General features: G+C 41.8%; 1 protein-coding gene across 1 annotated transcript in view; it reads right to left on the bottom strand.

Moving 5' to 3' along the window:
* LOC114666449 (zinc finger protein Xfin-like) overlaps positions 1-17,329 on the bottom strand; it is a 34,070-nt gene extending 16,741 nt beyond the window's left edge. Inside the window, exon 1 of the mRNA XM_028821314.2 lies at positions 17,197-17,329. The gene's annotated coding sequence lies outside the window, so the exon portion shown is untranslated. The remainder of the gene's footprint in view (positions 1-17,196) is intronic.
* Between the last annotated feature and the right edge of the window lie 1,266 nt (positions 17,330-18,595).

Raw genomic sequence — 18,595 nt, 5'->3', positions numbered from 1 at the left:
TAAGAAGCGTGATGAAACTGGCCCCTCTTCATCTTCCGAGAGCTCCTCGGAGGAGGAGGAGGAAGACAGGGGGAAAAACCGGCGCAAGAGTAAACATAAGAAAGGAGGGAAGAAAGCTAAGAGCAAAGGGAAAGGGAAAAATAAAGGAAGGACTTTATATCCCGTCGAAGAATTAGAACGCGCAGCACGAGATTGTTAGGGATGGGGCCAAGCACAGGTGAGAGCTCTAAATTGGCACGATGCGGACATTCGACCTTTTGTACCGGTAACGATACATTGGGAAACTAAAAACAAACAAATAGTAAAGGCTCTCATCGATACGGGTGCGGAGGCCACTTTAATATATGGGAATCCATCTAAATTCAAGGGGAAACGATTGACAGTGCAGGGGATTGGGGGAACGGACATCCCTGCCACTCAGGTGACGGTGATGTTACAAATTGGTCAGTTGCCCGTGAGACCCTACCCCGTACTAATCACCCCAGTGAAAGAGTATATAATAGGGATGGACATTTTACGGGGGATGACTCTTCATCTCCCCAATGAGGGGACATTTTCTTTTGGGGGCCCAAAGAAAGTTAGAGCAGTGACAGTGGGGAAATTGAAAATACCACCGTTCCCCATCCCAATCGCCCGAAAAGTAGTGTGTCAAAAACAGTATAGGATTCCAGGAGGGCAGGAAGAAATTCAGGCTGCAATAAAAGATTACCTGAACGTAGGAGTGTTGAGGGGAGCAACCACTAAGTGGAACAACCCAATCTGGCCTGTTAAAAAGTCAGACGGCACTTGGCGAATGACGGTAGATTACCGAGAACTAAATAACTATTACATTGATAGAAAAAATTCAGGCAAGTAAGGGAAAGTGTTACGGGGTGATAGACTTGGCAAATGCCTTTTTCACAATCCCCATCCCTGAGGATAAGCAGGATCAGTTTGCATTTACATGGCTGGGGAGACAATACACTTTCACACGCCTGCCACAGGGGTATTTACATTCCCCAACCATCTGTCACCGGCTGGTGGCAGAATATTTAGATGAGTGGAAAAGGTCGGCGGACCTCACAATCACCCATTATATCGATGACATCATGGTGCAGGGGGAGACAGAGGGGCAGGTAGGAGAGGCGATAGCCTCACTAGTAGAACACATGAAAAGCAAGGGATGGGAAATTAACCCACAAAAAATACAAGGACCCTCTCACACGGTTAAGTTTTTGGGGATTCAGTGGAACAAGGGAGAAAGAGAGATAGTGGAAAAGGTACGCAACAAAGTCGTTCACTTTGCAACCCCAAAAACAAAGCAGGATGTGCAGAAATTTGTGGGGCTATTTGGATACTGGCGACACCATATACCGCACATGGGGCAAATTCTGGGGCCGTTATACAAGATCACACGTAAAAAGAATACGTTCGAATGGACACCAGAAGCGCAGGTGGCTTTCGCGCTGGCCAAGGAAGCGATAGTGCAGGCAGGGAGCCTGGCAAGGGTGGAGGATGGGCCTCTAGAATTGCAGGTGTTCTCAACCGAGTGCTATGCTAACTGGAGCTTGTGGCAAAAGCAGAGTGGGAAACGCAGACCTTTAGGGTTCTGGTCTAAAAAATTAGCAGATGCATGTTCACGCTACACTCCGTTCGAACGACAATTGCAGGCGTGTTATCTTGCACTCATAGACACAGAACAACTGACACTAGGACATGAGGTCCTTTTGCAACCGCAGATACCGATCATGACATGGGTAATGAGCAACCCCAAAACTCACAGGGTGGGGGCAGCCCAAGAAAACACCATAATCAAATGGAAATGGTACATAGTTGACCGGGCGAAGCCCGGCGCAACCGGTGTGTCTGTATTACACGAGAAAGTGGCAGAGGTACCAGAGGAAGGTGAGGAAATAATAATGGTGACTCACGAGGAGGAGTCGCCGGTGAAATGGGGTAAGTTATACGATACCCTGACAGACGAGCAAAAACAGCACGCCTGGTTCACCGATGGGAGTTGCAGAGTGGTGGGGGGGCGGCGCTGCTGGAAAGCGGTGGCGTATAATCCTCACACTGGGAAAATGCTGGAAGGGAGGGGAGAAGGAAAGAGCAGTCAGTGGGCAGAGCTACAGGCAGTAGCGATGATATTACAGCAGGAAAAGCTGAGTCCCTGTCATATCTACACTGACTCATGGTCCGTGGCAAACGGGCTAGGGGTGTGGATGCCCACATGGAAGAAAAATAAGTGGGCAATCAAAGGAAGGGACGTTTGGGGGAGAGAGATGTGGGAACAAATTTGGGAAATTGCTGCCAATAATCCTAACATCACGGTGTCGCACGTGGACGCGCATACAAAAGGGACGGATGCAGAGGCTCTTTTTAACGCGGTGGCGGATGCCCAAACCAAAACCGCGACAGTAACAATAATGGAACATGGAACAGACATGGCAAAGTGGGCGCATGAGAGGGGGGGTCACCTTGGGGCGGCTGCTACTGTAAAGTGGGCAGCAGAGAGGGGGGTGGCCCTAACTATAGACAAAGCGAGGGAGGTAGGATTAAATTGTGAAACATGTCAGCATCAGCAGAAGCTCCCGGTATTGCAACCAGTAATGGGACATATTAACAGGGGGCGGGAACCAGGACAAATTTGGCAAATTGATTTTATTGGGCCCATGCCTAGGTCCAAAGGGTGTGAGTATGCATGCACGGTGGTGGACACATACTCCGGAGTATTGGTGGTACATCCCTGCCCACATGCCAACCAAGAGGCCACCCTATTGGCCCTTCAAAAGGTAGAATTGGCATATGGCCTCCCATTGCAGGTTCAATCAGATAACAGGACGCACTTTACAGGATGGAAAGTGAAGCGCTGGGCGGCGGAAAGACAGGTAGAGTGGGTATACCATGTAACCTATCATCCGCAGGCCGCAGGGTTAGTGGAACGAGTTAACGGGTTATTGAAAACTCAGCTGCGTAAGAGAGGAGGGGGAACGCTCCAAAACTGGAAGGAGCATTTAGTGGATGCGGTTTGCGCGCTCAATAATCGCCCATTTGCAACAGGTTCAACTCCGTTGCAGAGGATGAAATTTCAGATCTGTAAAATGGACGCAGACGGGCCAATACAGATCTGGACAGAGCATCCAGACGCGAAACTACCCATTAGGGGCAGTGAGGGGGCAGCAGGCTTAGATCTCTATGCGATACAGGATGAGACAGTCACCGAACGAGTAACTATAATTAATACAGGGATAGGGGTGAAAATCCCGAAGGGACACTACGGGCATGTATGCCCAAGATCAAGTCTAGCGCTAAAGGGAGTCACTGTGCTAGCAGGCGTAATCGACGCAGATTACCAAGGGACCGTCAAAGTTCTGTTACAATCCTCAATGGGGGATCCAATCAAATTGACTAAGGGAGATCGAATAGCGCAATTGTTAATAATACCAGTTCACATGGGAAAAGTGCAGGAAAGTACTGCACCAGTAGTTAAGACTGGCCGGAATGTGGGGGGATTTGGATCAACAGATGCTCCTAAATTGGTTAATGGGGCGAAGGTGTGGGTTAAACAACCCCATGGACCACCCCGCCCGGCAGAAATCATCGCAATGGGACAGGATTTGATTGTAACTGTTCTATACAATGGAGAAGAAGCATGGGTAAATGTTCCTGCAAAACACTGCTATAGACGGGAGTGAGGAGTGGGTGCAACATGCTGTGTTCTTGTTTTACAGAATTGGGGGTGTTCTGAATGAAGTAGGAGCCACTACATTAGGAGGCGAGGCAACGGAGACGACTCAGGTCCGATGGTGGTGGAACACTTCCACTAAATCTAGACGGCAGGAGAACACGACGTGTCCGGAGAATCAGTCTTGCAATGTCCTTACAATTACGACTGGTGATGGGTGCACCATCTACTCCTCGAACTTGAAGGTCCCGGGGGTAAAACCACAGAAGTATCTGATTGAGTGCTCTGAAAACTTAAATATTACCTGGACGTCGAAAGTAACTTGGTGTATGGGGCCCTGGAACGGCTCCAAGGTACAGTGCGAGGTCAATGCAACATCAGGCGAATACACCTCTAATAAGACTGGGCCCATTGGCTGGATTAATGCAACCGATATTATTAACAGGACTATACAAATGCTTAATATAGCCGTGTGGGCCAGAACCCCCATAGCGAGACAGTCACATGTAGAACCAATAATTGACACATGTAAACTTGTTTCTATGACAGCAAAAAGGACTAAGGTTACATGGCAAGTGACGTTTCCACTGTTGCCACAGTGTAAGCGTGCTAAACGGGCATGGTATGACACTTTCTTAGGAGGGGTTGGCACCACCCTAGGAACTTTAAACACCGTAGATAATGAAATAACTGCAAACAAGCTTGAGAATGTGGGACGACATACTCACAAAGTGGCAGACCAAATGGCTAGGTGGTTACCTCAGTCCATGGTCTCTCATCAGCAAACAGTAAACTGGGAACAACGCGCTTCAGATTGGATAATCATGGCTAGCAATGACATTCGATGGCTAAATGTCTCAACTTTCATGAATTGGACTGTATGCACTTTTAACATATTACAAGCACAGATACAGAAAAATAACATGCAAATGGCTTTAAGGACTAATAATATGCAAATATGGCAAGATATATGGAACATTAGCAGTAGCTTATGGTTAACGGTTAAACCTGAAAACACTAGGTGTAATGATACAATATGTAATGGGTATTGGTTTCAATATAATGTTACCACTATGATAACCTTGTGTAGATATCACGTTTTACCTGTTGTTGCACACGGACACTTTTGGCAGCTGCAATTGGATGGTGAGTGGCTAGAACCTAAAACAAACAAAACATATGATTTACGAAATTGCGAACACACTAATATTGGTATGTTCTGTGGATTGATGTCAGGACAGGAAAACCCATGTATTTCAGGTAAAGCAACCACCTGTAATTGGAGACTAGTTAATCAGAACACCACTCTGTATGAAGTGGGACCTCACCGACTCTGTGTTTCCACCACCATCGCTAATCGTAGGCTGCCACAGGTTCCGTTTTCTGGATGTCTTGATAATGTATATGTTTGGCAAATAGCAAATAATACTTACTATCTGAATAATTACACCACTAAAAACCATCTTACCAAGGTTCAATGGCAAGTCTGGCATGCTCCGACCTCAATTTCACTGGCTGTAGCTGAACGTTCATTAAATAGCTCCCTGCAATTAAAAGAATTGGCTGCTAAACATCAAAAACATGTAGATGCACTTACTGTACAGACAGTCATGACGACGTCTCAATTACAAATTTTAGGGACCAAAATTGAAGGTGAATCTGTAAATGCGTGGTGGTCAATCTTTACAGGTTGGTCACCAAAGGCATCCACAATGTTGTCAGTTTTCTTCCGCCCTTTGGTGCTGCTTATTATTATTATTGCTTTAATGACTATATTTAATTGCTATGTGTTTTGTGTTTTAAAACGAATTAATAACAGAGCACGACAGACAAGGTTGCTGATTTTGCACTGAGCGAGGGACCGATTGTAATGAAAAAGGTTTTCTCAGTAACGGGAGAAAGGATGAAATAAAGGAGTAAGAGGGGGGGGATTGGTCACTTCAGTGCAAAACCAGCTACAAAGATTGGAATGTTTGGGATGATAGCGAAAGAATGTGCAAAAACTTGCTTCTCATAAAGAGTTTCAGAATGTTATGGGAATACAGTCAAGGCCATGTACTTGTTTTTCACTTCGAGGGGCTTCATTGCAAGCAACGCTTGTTATTGTGTGTCTTCTGATACTAGGCACCATCTCAGTGAGGGCCAAGTAGAAGAAAAACAATAAGATGTCCCGTGGGAAGAAGGTGTGCAGAAACTGATCACTTCTGTATACACTGCTTACACGTAAGCCATTTTGGGTAAGGACACTCAATTAGTATATAAGGGAAGGTTCCGCCCTCAGTTTCTTCGGAAGCTCAACCGTGGGGAACGTGCACACCGCCCGGTATTGGACCAGGCTCACGAGTTGATCCTCTGACGAGACTGACACGCGGGCTCCCTCAGTCTACTGGTCTAGGATGATGGCTCTGGGTCTTTTGATATTACTGTAAGTATAGTATAATTCACATATCTGTATTACTGTAAGTTAATAGTATAAATCACATATCTTTATATATATTACTGTAAGTCAATAGTACAATTCCTATATCTGCATGTATATTGCTATTATATTGTATGTAACTGATACTATATTTGAACAAGTAAACAATTGAAGTATTGGACCTTTCCTCTCTGATTCCTGCCTGCTTATTTTCTGTTAAAACCTTTGAACCATTTTCCAAAACTAAAACAATGCCATTCATGGTTGACAATGTTTTGTTTAGCAACTTGTGGCTGCTGTATTTTGATATTATTAGATGAAAATGTCCAGGCAGGAACAGACATCTTGTTAAGTGCAGCAAGGTGTCTGTTTTAATGTATTTTAAGTGCAGAAAATCTCAATCTCTGCTCTTCTTGAATCAGCAGATGTCATCGTTTTCCCAGATAAATGATTGGTGTTTATCTTCCCTTGAACTGAGAAGCCTTGTTCTCCTTCTACCAGTATCTCCATTTATCTTTCCTTGCCTTTAAATGTCTCACTTCTAAACTGACAGTCCGTCCTATCTAAACCCATCCATCCATCCATTATCCAACCCGCTATATCCTAACTACAGGGTCACAGGGGTCTGCTGGAGCCAATCCCAGCCAACACAGGGCGCAAGGCAGGAAACAAACCCCGGGCAGGGCGCCAGCCCACTGCAGCCTGTCTAAACCACTTCTCATTTATGAGTTTATCACTTTTACTAAAATTGGCTTGCTTTGACGTAACAGAAACCTAGCACCATTCTCTTAATCTTGCCACCCAGGAAGGCTTATATTTCAGTTCGAATGGCCGCAGTGGTAAGGCTGCTGCTCTCTTCACATCTTCGTCTTCAACTGATTCTGTCCCTCTCTGTCTTCCATCTTACGGGTCCTTCAAGTCATGCTGCTACTCATTTCTGTCCTTCTTGCTGTTATCTACCAATAACCTCACTCTGATTTTACTTGCTTCTGAGAGTTTTCTGTTCTTCTGTCTGGACTGTGCACCCACACAGAAAACATTTTTTGTGACTTTAGCATACATATGGAAGGCCCTTCAGCTGTTCTATGGTTTGATTTTATTCCTCTCAATGATTTCTTGGGACTTACATGCTTATAAATCCCCTGATTAACCCCTAGACATCCTCAAGTCAGAAGGCCATTTCTATAGTAATACAGTACAGTATCATTTATCTGAACTGTCTAACCATCTTTGCCATCTCTCGCTTGCACTACTATTATCTACTAGCTGTAGAGACCCCATTCCACTCCACACATCTCCAGCCTCATAACCTTTTCTTCAAACTCCTCCTGCTTTCCATCCACTGCTGCTGAAGCCACCACATTTTACAACCCCAGCGTGAGTTTGTAACACATTACTTTGAAACTATAAAGAAACCCTGCAAACCATATTAAAGCTAAAACAATCCTTTCTGTAACCAAACCCACACGCAACTGAATTGAGTCAAACTTGATAGATAATAAACTTGCCATATTACACATAACAGAAAGAATAACAACAATAATTACAAAGCAATCATGCTACATCAGAGATACATCAGAGATAAACAGAAAATGTCTCAATCATTTCTATACAGCATCTTTTGCAGAACTAATCTATGCTGGCACAGCGTGATCACTGAACAAACAGCCAACAAGATTCTCAAGTAAAAGAAAAAAAAAACACCCTTGTAAGAACAAATCCAATGTATCCAGATGTTCTTCCACATAAAAAAATAATACAAACTTGACCAACGTCACTTTTAATCATGATCTAAAACAATCCTTCTTCTTGGGTGTCCATGAAATGCTTGCCTTACCTGCCTTTAAACTTGCTGTTACTCTCCTTCTGATCACTTCTTCCTCTATTCTTAAGCCAATGCTATGTTTGAACCCTTTATCACTTCTAGTTATATTATAGAGGCTGCAAACAGACAAACTTCCAGGGTCAGGTTTTCCTTCTAAAACTACCTGAAGATACTATATAAGCCCAGGTAATCATATAGCGGAGATAAAATACATAGTCCATTACGAAGTATTTTGTAGATTGCGAAGATCTTTGCAATGGTTGATGGAATAATCATATCCATTGTTCACAGAGAAACTACAAAATCTCAAGACCTTTAGGTTGAAGAATGGAACATAAATTGTGAATATCTGGTCTTTCTTACTATAAACAAACCTGTTCCTCACAAGGAAATTGCAACCATAGTGTTTTACTGAACGCAATTGGCCAGAACCTGTAGCCTGAAACAAAGGGACATCTTTTATCATTTCTAGCTGCGCCTCCAGCTTTCATGGTGTAGGATCAATGCTCACCGTACCACTCTCGCTCCTGCGAGTCAAGCCATTTTATTGCTCTTCCTACTTCACTCCATCCTTTTTCTACCTTATTGGCTGTTTCCCTATCTGATGTTTCTGACCTTCTTTATCGTTTCAGGCCAATCACCTGCCTTCTATGGTCCAATGCTAAGCCATCTTCTCAAGTGTCCTGATGAAGTTGTTTTCCTTCAAAACCAGACAATTCATTTTTCTTCTGTTTCTGAACCTGGTAAAAGCAGTTTCCATTTTGAAGAAACTGTGCACCAATGTATTATATAGTAGTTGTGTTATGGTTTACTTTTTAACTTTTGGAGTTCTTATTACTTTCTGCTTTTGTCCATCTGCAAAGTCTGTCTGTACTTGTTTACTGGACATGACTATTTTCTACTTGTATCGAGGGTAGGAACAGACTTCTAATCATGTGCAACCCCGAGCAAAAATTATGGAATCACTACATTTAGAGGATGTTCATTCAGCTGGTTTACTTTGTTGCAATAAAAAAATAAAAAAAAAATAAAAAAAATCACAGAAATGACACAAAACTAATTTATTTAACAGCTGAACATTCTGCCATTGTAAACCATACAACAATTTAATTTAATTTTTTTTTAAGGTAATTTATGGCACCTTTTTTGTTCAGACCAAGTAGAGGAAAAAAATGTGAAATCATGAATCCAAAAACTTACAATTAGCACTTTGTTGCACCTCCTCTGGCTTTTATGATAGGCTTGAGCATGGACTTCAATAATGAAAAATGTCTGAAAAGTAGCATATTACAATAATCTAATCCAGAAGCCTTTCAGGTACTGGTAGTACTGCAAAGGCGATAGAAGGATACTTTAGGAAACTTTTTCATATGTGCCTCAAATGTCATCTGAATGTCAAAGATAACTCCTAGGATATGTGCATACATGACGGATGATACCTGGAAACTACCAATCATGATTAACTGCGTTATGCATGAAGGAGAGCCAACTGAAGTAAAGTAAATTTCAATTTTTTTTTTTTTTTTTTTTAAGAACAGGGGCATCAGCAATGGTCTAAACTAGTGGGGAGTGAGCATTATAAGATTCAGCTTGCCCACAACGACCCATCGCAAGGCATTATGTAAACTGTCCCTTTCCCATTTGGTACTAATGTCATTCACGAATCAAGTTCAGACAACAAGCGACCAAAATGGGTCTCAACACACCACTGTTTAAAAAACACTGGTCTAGACACACAAGTCATCAGGTTTTTATACACTTCAAAGGACAAAACCAGAGCTGAAATCAAAATGTAAAAAAATCATAACCAGGATATTTTCCAAAAAAATTGTTTTGCTCCAGTGAGATCCTCCCACTAAGATGTTTCTTTAATTTCCCAAAATTCAAATGCACCTTAATGCGTGCATCCATCTTCTATAATGAAACTGTGATGACTTTGCATGTTGCATGGCATGACAACGTGATAAAACCAAAAACAACTCAACATGATCCCGACACTCTACAATCACGCAGACATCTTTTTACTGCAACTGGAGTATTGCCAGGGTCAGAGTTCTCCCCTCCACTGAAGTAGTAATGATCTCTTATGTCTTCATTACCTCACGACCGGATTACTGCAATTCTCTTTGTAAGGACATCCTCAAAGCATTAATCAACTGCACCATTCAAAACAAGGATGTCGGAGAACTGTAATGAACCAAATCAAAAGAATACACGTTGTCAAATGATATATACTGTAGCTCATTTACCACTATTATGACATTATGTTCAAAATAAAGCAATTTATTGCAACACACCAGGCTACCTGACCTCAGTCGCTGAATCTTAACAACATGCCAGACAAATCATTTCAGAAACTGGCCCTTTCTTTAATCATAAGGTTTATTTTGCAACTCAAGGTGAACTCCCATTGAGCATAACAGCTACATTGGCGGACTCCAGAAAATCTCTGTGTGCATTAAAATCTTTACATTGAAGAAAAATTGAGAAATTTTAAGTTATTAAAGCAAAGTACTAATTAACTGACAACAGTAGTAGTCAATAGCCTCGGTGTTAATCTTAATGCACATTACGGCCCATTCCAAAAACTACATTTCCCATCTACCCACAGTCATAATCGGCAGATGTGGGGAAACTGCAAGCAAACAGGGCCCTCATCAAAGAAAAACAAATAATCAATTCACAATCACTGATGTGCTGAGCAGTGCTTTTCATGAGACAGATCAAAGGAAAATGCTCCACACTGCTGCATTCATGCAGACCCCATCCGTGAAACAGCCAAATTAGGTTGAAATCAATCGACTTTCATGTTAGTCAACATCCCACAATTCAGTTTCTACTATAATACACCAAGCCTGAGAGCACACAGAGGTGTAGCACCGTTTATACAATTCAGGACGGAAATTTTATAGCACCTTGCATTACATAGTACAGTGGCATGGAAATGTTTAGTCACCTTTGCTTAAAATTTAATTTATTGTGAATATTTAAGTGAGCAGAAGAGAAGATGAACTGATCACCAAAAGAAAGTTAAAGATGACACATTTTCAGCATTTTATGCAAGATTAGTGTATTATTTTTTGTTTTGTACAATTGTACAGTGAAAAAAGGAAAGAAGCACCATGCAGAAGTTTGTGGACCCCAAGATATAGGAGGTCTCAGAACTTAATTAGCTTGTTAGGGCCATGGCTTGATCACAATCATCGGAAACCCCATGGGCCTCATGTATAACACCATCCATATAATTCACACCATAACATGGCGTACGGACAAAAGCAGAAATGTTTGTACGCACAAAAAAATCCAGATGCATAAATATGTGCGTTCGCTAACTTCCACGTTCTTCCGGTACATAAATCCCGGTCAGCGTGAAAAGTAACACACGTGCATGTGCCTGCTGTCCCGTCCCGTCTCCTCCCAGAATTATGCCTCTTTGAATATGCAAATAAATATAAATAGCTCTCAAGCTCAACCTTCTGTGAAAAGGCAATTGTAAGAGCCAATTTCATAGTTATATAAGATTCATAAATATTTTACTAGATGACAATGCATAATCTATGGGAGGTTCCTATAACCCCCATAAATAGAACTGAATTGGTATATTCTTGCGATTTCTAACATCTTTGAGTAAACATTATTCTTCAGTTAGTGACCAGCCTTGCCATGTGTAAGGTGTAGAAGGCATAAGGTTTTACACCGTGCCTGCCGGCCTTTTGAGTGTGTGAAATAACTCCAAGAAAACAGTGCTTATTTAAATACTGTACCGTACGCTTCTGGCATACAGAAGAAGAAATTAAGGACCTTGAAGTATAGAAAGAAGAAGTAAAGAACTTTTAAGTACAGAAATAACTAAAGTTTCTCAAGAAAAGCTAAGTTTAGAGAAGATACATTTTTCCTTTTTTTTGCCTTTTATTCTACGTGTGTAACTATTTTTTCTTTTATTCTTGTGTGGATTATTTGCTTTTAACTTTCACTAAATAATTTTAAAACAAACTTCTGAGAGATTTCTTTCAAGAAGCGTTTTACCCGTGTTTGATCTCACCTTATGCTTCGGCGGCTACAACAATAGCAAAAGCACGGGGGAAAATAGAAGAATTTCAGCGAATACCAAGTGGAGGCAAGGAAAAACATAGTATTTGTTGATTTAAACAGTGGTATAAACAACAAAAGGAAGTTGATCGAGTGATCAAAGTCGTACAGTGCCCGAAATAAAAAAAGAAGTTGTCACATATCAAAGTCACCATAAAAAGGCAAGTCGTAGCCCATCGTCTGAGTGTCATATGAAAGCTTATTAGGGTACAGAGAAAAAAAAATAGGCACACAATGGGGAAAAAAAGCACGAAATGTCAACTTTAATCTCTAAATTTCCACTTAAATCAAATAGTTTATTTTGTCATTAAAGTAGATCATCATAAACTTCATCTTAAAATCGTTTAATTTACTAGTTTCTCAAATCCCATCGTAACTAAAGTAGCATGTGAAATGCTTTGTTTTGCATTTGATCTTCTATGTGCTCTGTGTGTGTGAATCACTATGAGCTTCTTAAACAGGCTTTCTCTTCCTCCGACAGGACACAGAATCCATAACATTTGTGATATTACAGCTCTCTGAATAATTAAAATACTGAGATGTATACTTGATATCATTTTCATGATGATAGGAAGTAAAACATATTATTAAACATGGGAACACTGTGGCGCAGTGACTGTTCCTGCTTCACGCAGGATGCTTGCTGCGCCGTGCACGACATTTGATGAAATAATTTATTGCAGCAGTACTGTCTCTTTCAAACTTACTAACCTCCAATTCCAGTCCTTACTTTTCTTTCTCCAAATACCCAATCACCACACAATCATCTCTGTAATAGACGTTAAGTCATCAGTAAGCTTAGAACGACGATTCTTCAAAACTTTTAAGGAACATTGAAATATCTTCGTAGTATGTGTTTAATTATTCTATCCTTTCGGTGTCGCACCAGCCCCAGCAAGAATACAGCGCAAGGCAGGAACAATCCGTGAACGGAGCGCCAGCGCCTTGTTAGTGCATCGACACTGTGTCCTCACATGTTTAATTATTAATAATACAGATTATTTAAATGAAGTTAAAGTTTTATCTGTATAATGTAATAAACATATTTTGCTGCATTTCATCTTAAAAATGATATCGTCATCATATGTAAATACGTGCTTTATAAAGTGGCTCAGGTTGTGCAATATTATAACTGCAGTGCAAGTTTACAGTGAGGTGATTGTACTTATAAGTCCAAACAGTTCTACAAGGAGCACCTGATGGACTGATTGAGTGCGTTTAGAGTTCTTGGGATGAAACTGTTTGTGAACCGCGAGGTCTGTACAGGAAAGGCTTTGAAGCGTTTGCCGTATGAGAGCAGTTCAGTAGACAGCATGGCTGAGGCAGCATGTGCTTCATGCTGTATACCGATAATTCTCTTTCCGATCAGCTGCTGTACAGCTGTGATTCACATTCAGATACAGTGATATAAATACTCTGAGTGGTGCAATGAGAGTAATATGGAAAAAGATGATCATGATCCGCTGTGGCAACCCCTAACAGGAGCAGCTGAAAGAAGAAGAAGAAGGATGTGCAGTGAAGAGTAACAACGCTAAAGCAGTTATGGTATTTGGAATACTTTGGCTATTCCCTTCATTCCCTTAATTTCACTGGAGAATTTTTTGCCACTCATTTGGCTCCATGTTCCCTCAAGCCCCTGAGCTGGCCCCGTTTCACTCTTCATTCCCCCAAATGGAGGGCATACAAAGCCCAAAGTTATACGCTAATAACCTGAATTTTCGGGAGAAATATCTGTGTGCAAACATTCAAGTCCATGACTTGAAAAACAAAGTTGTGTATGAAGAACTACCAGAGACTATGCTTTACAAACAATTCTGACAATAAGTGAAGCGGCCACTGGACCAAAATACACTGAATTGTGGAAGGCTGCAGTTACCTCAGTGCCGGTCACTGGGAAATTATGTCTTAATTTACTGGAAGACTTGGAAAACCAGAATTAAAATTGTAGCAATGAGAAAGATTAAAAAAATAAAACCAGTAAAATTACCCTGAATCTATCATACATATATGCCTTCAATAATTTCAATAAAATTTTAGTTTTGAAATTTCTGGATTGACACGGAGACAGAGAAAAAGGAAAACAGCAGCTTGCTTAACTAAAGCAGGAGTCCAAGGAAAAGATGAAAACCTGAAGCCACCGTGGGATCCCAGGAAAGAACATGAGGAACATGGGTGCAAAATAAAGTAAAAACAGGTATTATGTCTATTGGCTATACAAGCGTGACTAGCAACAGAAATACTTTGTGTGCGGCAAAGAATAATGGCAATAAACGAATGAAATGCAGTGGTGTCCTCTTCAGCGTGCCCTGTATGACAATCGCTCCATGTTCCTGCTCAACCTATAATATTCCATGTCAGTGGTACCCAAACTCAGTCCTCAGGGAACCCTTTGACTGGAGGTTTTTCATTCAAACAAATTTCAAAACCAGTGTGTCATTCATAATTACCACTGATCTCATTGATTAGGGACCTTTCCAATTTAATCTCTTAGGAATCCTGAAATATTTAGTTTTGTTGTCAAACTTTTGGATGCTTGCATGTCTTTTTCTACAGACTTTGCTCCCTTAATTGTATTCAAATTCTGAAAGGACTGAATGCTAAAGTAAATCAATGACTTCACTGCCGTGTCACATCAGCACAGTTTAAGAAGCCGAATCTAATACTAGTGACATTTGCCTAGTGTCAGAAAGGCGCTATATTGCACCCGACCCAGCACAGACTCGACACAGGAGGCACTATCAAATACAACTATTTTATTATTCTTCAGCCGGAGGGCACGTCTTCCCCGTAAACCCCCCAGCTACAACACAGTTCCAAGCACTGTTCACCACCAGTACGGCCCAAGCACAAAACCTTCTTCTCCTTGGCACCACCACTCCTCTCTAGCAACCTTGTCCTCCTCCACCCGACTCTGGCCCCGGGGGGTGGCCGCTGGCTCCTTTTATAGGTCACCTGGAAGTGCTCCAGGTGCTTGATAACCGAGTTCCGGCAGCACTTCCAGGTGTGACGAATCTGTTGCCCATACGGGCTCAGGAGCCCCAAACACAGCTCCCCCTGGCGGTACCTGCGGGACCCAACAGGGCTGCCCCCAACTCCAATTCCCAGGGAGCCCTGTGGGAAACCCAGGCACTACTCCGGCCCAGGGGGGAGGCCATCTAGCGTCCAGGGGGAGGTATTACACTTTCCAGGGCTGCTCCCCCCAAATATAGTGTGCAGAGGCGTCCCGGCTGGGCATGGATGCCAGCCTCCTGCCACACTAGACATATAGTGGGCTATGCCCAGGTCATTGCATTACTTGGAAAATGAAGGTCTGGGTCTCTTCCTTTTAGTGTGCCTCGAAGGATCCTGCATACATGATAGCTTTACAGCAAGTTTGCAGTGTAGTAAAGGCTATATTCCCAAAGGTTTTATGGGTCTTGGTTTTTAGGCATGTTAGGAAAGCCATCTTGTCCACGAGCCCATTTACACAGAAAGAGCTGCAGCATAATTGCTCTGAAACAAAATGGACTCTGTGAAGAACAGAGGAGACTGAGTGCATGCTTGGACAGTGGAATAGATTTGTTGAAATAACGCGAGCTCTGCAGCTCTCAGAAAGACTACATTTACTGTAAATGCACAACACCTCATGCTTGAGAGAGGACCACCACAGTCCTCAAGAGGGAGACCTAAAAGTTGAGAACATGCAAGTACTTCATCTGAGGGGGCTGCACTATGCAAACAATGTGTCCCAAAAAAGAAAGAGAAAACTGAAAGCAGAAAATGCTATTCAATATAAAAGTAGGTAGGATGTGCCCACCATTTTACAGGCTGAATTTAAAACACATGCCTTGTACCAGCATTCCTTTTGGCAGTGACCTCATGAGGGGAGAAATGAGCCAGCTTATAGTTCAGACAGTGACTTGAAGGTGGCAGACAAAGAAAGTTGAAGGAAGGTACAAGGTGGAGAACAGGTGAAGGGTACGTTCTTCTATGTCTTTCTTTTTGTCCTTTTGTGCACTTTTATAAGTAAGACAGAAATTTTATGGTTAGGCAGTTTTCACTCATTCATCACGGTCCCCAGAGAGTAACAGCTGTTGTATGTTGATTAGCACAAGCAAGTAAGAATTTCACAATCCTCTATACGTGTAACAGTAAGGACCCCATAAACCTATAGGTCATTTATCAAAAAGTGTTCTTAATGTGCCTACAACAGAAAAAGGCATTGAATTTCTATATATGATATTAGCGGTTAGGTTTTTGTAATATTTTATAACTTGCTTGATTTTTTTTTTGACCTCTTCACTTGCGATGATGAATTTTGTTACCTCGTCCTCTCACTCTTGTTCCCAAACTGTACCCCAGACTGACCTCCTCTCCAAGGTGCTTTGGATAAATGCGTTTACTCAGCAAAAAAATGTCAAAGTAAGTCATTATACCACTTTAGCAGTCAATGGTGCTTGCTGCCAAATCTGTACTGCTCACTTACAATTACAGAAACAAACTGAACAGAAAAGAATCGATTAAAATGAAAACGACCAAAGAAATGCGAGCACTTAAATCTAGAATACAAATATTTATGCATTTTTAGAAACATGTATAAGTCAAATAACTAAAAAAAATGAGAACAATTAAAATGATGAACGAGGCACTGCTTGTGAAACTGGCAAAAAATAAAAACCATGCGACTACCTTCATGCCTGAACATGAAAACCACAGCCCAACATAAACGCGATCCTGGGGAGCATGTCTGGCATCGACTTGGGGCGCCTGCATGGTCTCTGCTCCCGTTCCTTTCGGGTCCTCTGCACGCACGTGACATCGCGTATGGAGGAGTCCTGTTCCGTCACCCGTCCCAGTCTCGTATTCACAAGTCGCGAGCCGCCCGTTTTCCGATACCACTGCCCTGCTAGAATGAAATGGGGAATTGACACACGCGAGCCACACTCTTCGTCTGTGTGTTTAAAAGGTGGTCGTGCGCTCTAATCACAGATGTAATCAATAGAATACATCCATTCTTATAATATACTATTTAATGGCGAAAACTGAAAACTAGCACGGTTTGAACGGGAAATATGTTAACATGATAACCAATATATTATTATATGAAATATCAGTAAGATTTATAATTATAATAACACAATAGTTTAAGATGACACGTAATTGAAACAAAAGAAAAAATCATCTTACGCCTTCAAAAACAGATGGAAATAGAAAAAATACCTTTTACTGACATACTTCTACCCACTGCCTCAAATAACAGGAACACTTAAAACCGTGCACGAGCAGCACAGTTCCATTTATTTGACCATTGAGCACTTCCGGAAGCACTCAGCTACCAATGTCGTGGGCTCATTACAGTACGTGTGGAAACAAGGTCCCATCTTTTTAGTTCCACCGGATGAAGTTTAAAAACTACACCGGGACGACTTTGTCACAAACAAGGTGGCGAAAAGTTTGTGCCAAGCATATGAATACGGGAAGGGTATCCGAATTCGCCCTGTTCTCCCACATTACATGCGACAACTTAATAATAGGAAGGCACACCACGTCGTCACGTTAAACTCTATGCTAACGAAGACAAAGGCGCAACGTGCGTTTGTCTCTTTAAATGATGAATGACTTTACTCTGACGTCCAATGCGCTTTAAAAAATGTAAACAAAGCTAGCAAATGCTTACGAAATCGGAGAATATTTTTCTATATTCTCTGCCTATGCAGGCCGTAAAGTAATGACAAATTGTTTGTTTTTAGTTTGTGGGTATACTTTATTGCCTTTTAGACACAAGAGCCGTATGTTATCAAGTTTAACGTGAGCGTCCATGATATCGAATACTCAATTCAACAGGCGCTGCACGAAGTGTCGTTGAATTCGCTTCACTCCACGCCGCTACTAACGCCGCGTCTGCTAAATTACGTCTTCAGTGTCTTGCGTGCTCACTTCATTTAATTTCTTTAAGTCATTTCAGAGATCCAGCTAAGGCAAGAAAGCAAATCACGGCAGTCAAGTCATCTGCGCTTAAAAGTGATTTGCACGTGTATATTGTATGGGAGGTATTTTCTGCAAAAATGAAAATACAATCTATCTTTTGCAATTTCATTTTTAAAGTCTGCGCACAAGAATGCTGCAGAAATTAAAATGAAATAACCCCATTTGCAATTTAATTTTCAGCCTGGACTGCAATGAAGCTGCAAAAATGGAAAGTAAAACTCTGCGTTTCCACTTTGCGTTTTCATTTTCATGTTCTCAACATGCAAGTAACACGGGTCAATGGGCGGGGCTTTGCACCTCAGTTTCCCACAATTCTTTGTCCTTCGTAGCTGTTGGCAACAGAGTGTAGTTGCAGATTGCAGTACCTACGAGGTCAGTCATGTAATGCCCCAATATCACGAGACGCCCTCAACTTCAGTCACGTAACACCCATCACATTAGACTATGATTAACATTAGGGCCCCGTTACACTATGGTTAAGATTAGGGTTGTAGGAGAGTTATCTGAGTCAAAGGGCGTTTTGGGACTGACGTTGTGGGCATTACCTGATCTATATCATTAAGGTGATCATCCGTCCCCGTTTTCCAGGGACAGTCCCCTTTTTCGGACAACTGTCCCCACTCAGAAACAT

The sequence above is a fragment of the Erpetoichthys calabaricus genome, chromosome 16 (genome assembly GCF_900747795.2).
Source record: "Erpetoichthys calabaricus chromosome 16, fErpCal1.3, whole genome shotgun sequence".
Lineage (NCBI taxonomy): Eukaryota > Metazoa > Chordata > Cladistia > Polypteriformes > Polypteridae > Erpetoichthys > Erpetoichthys calabaricus.
This window is presented reverse-complemented; position numbering and strand designations above follow the sequence as displayed.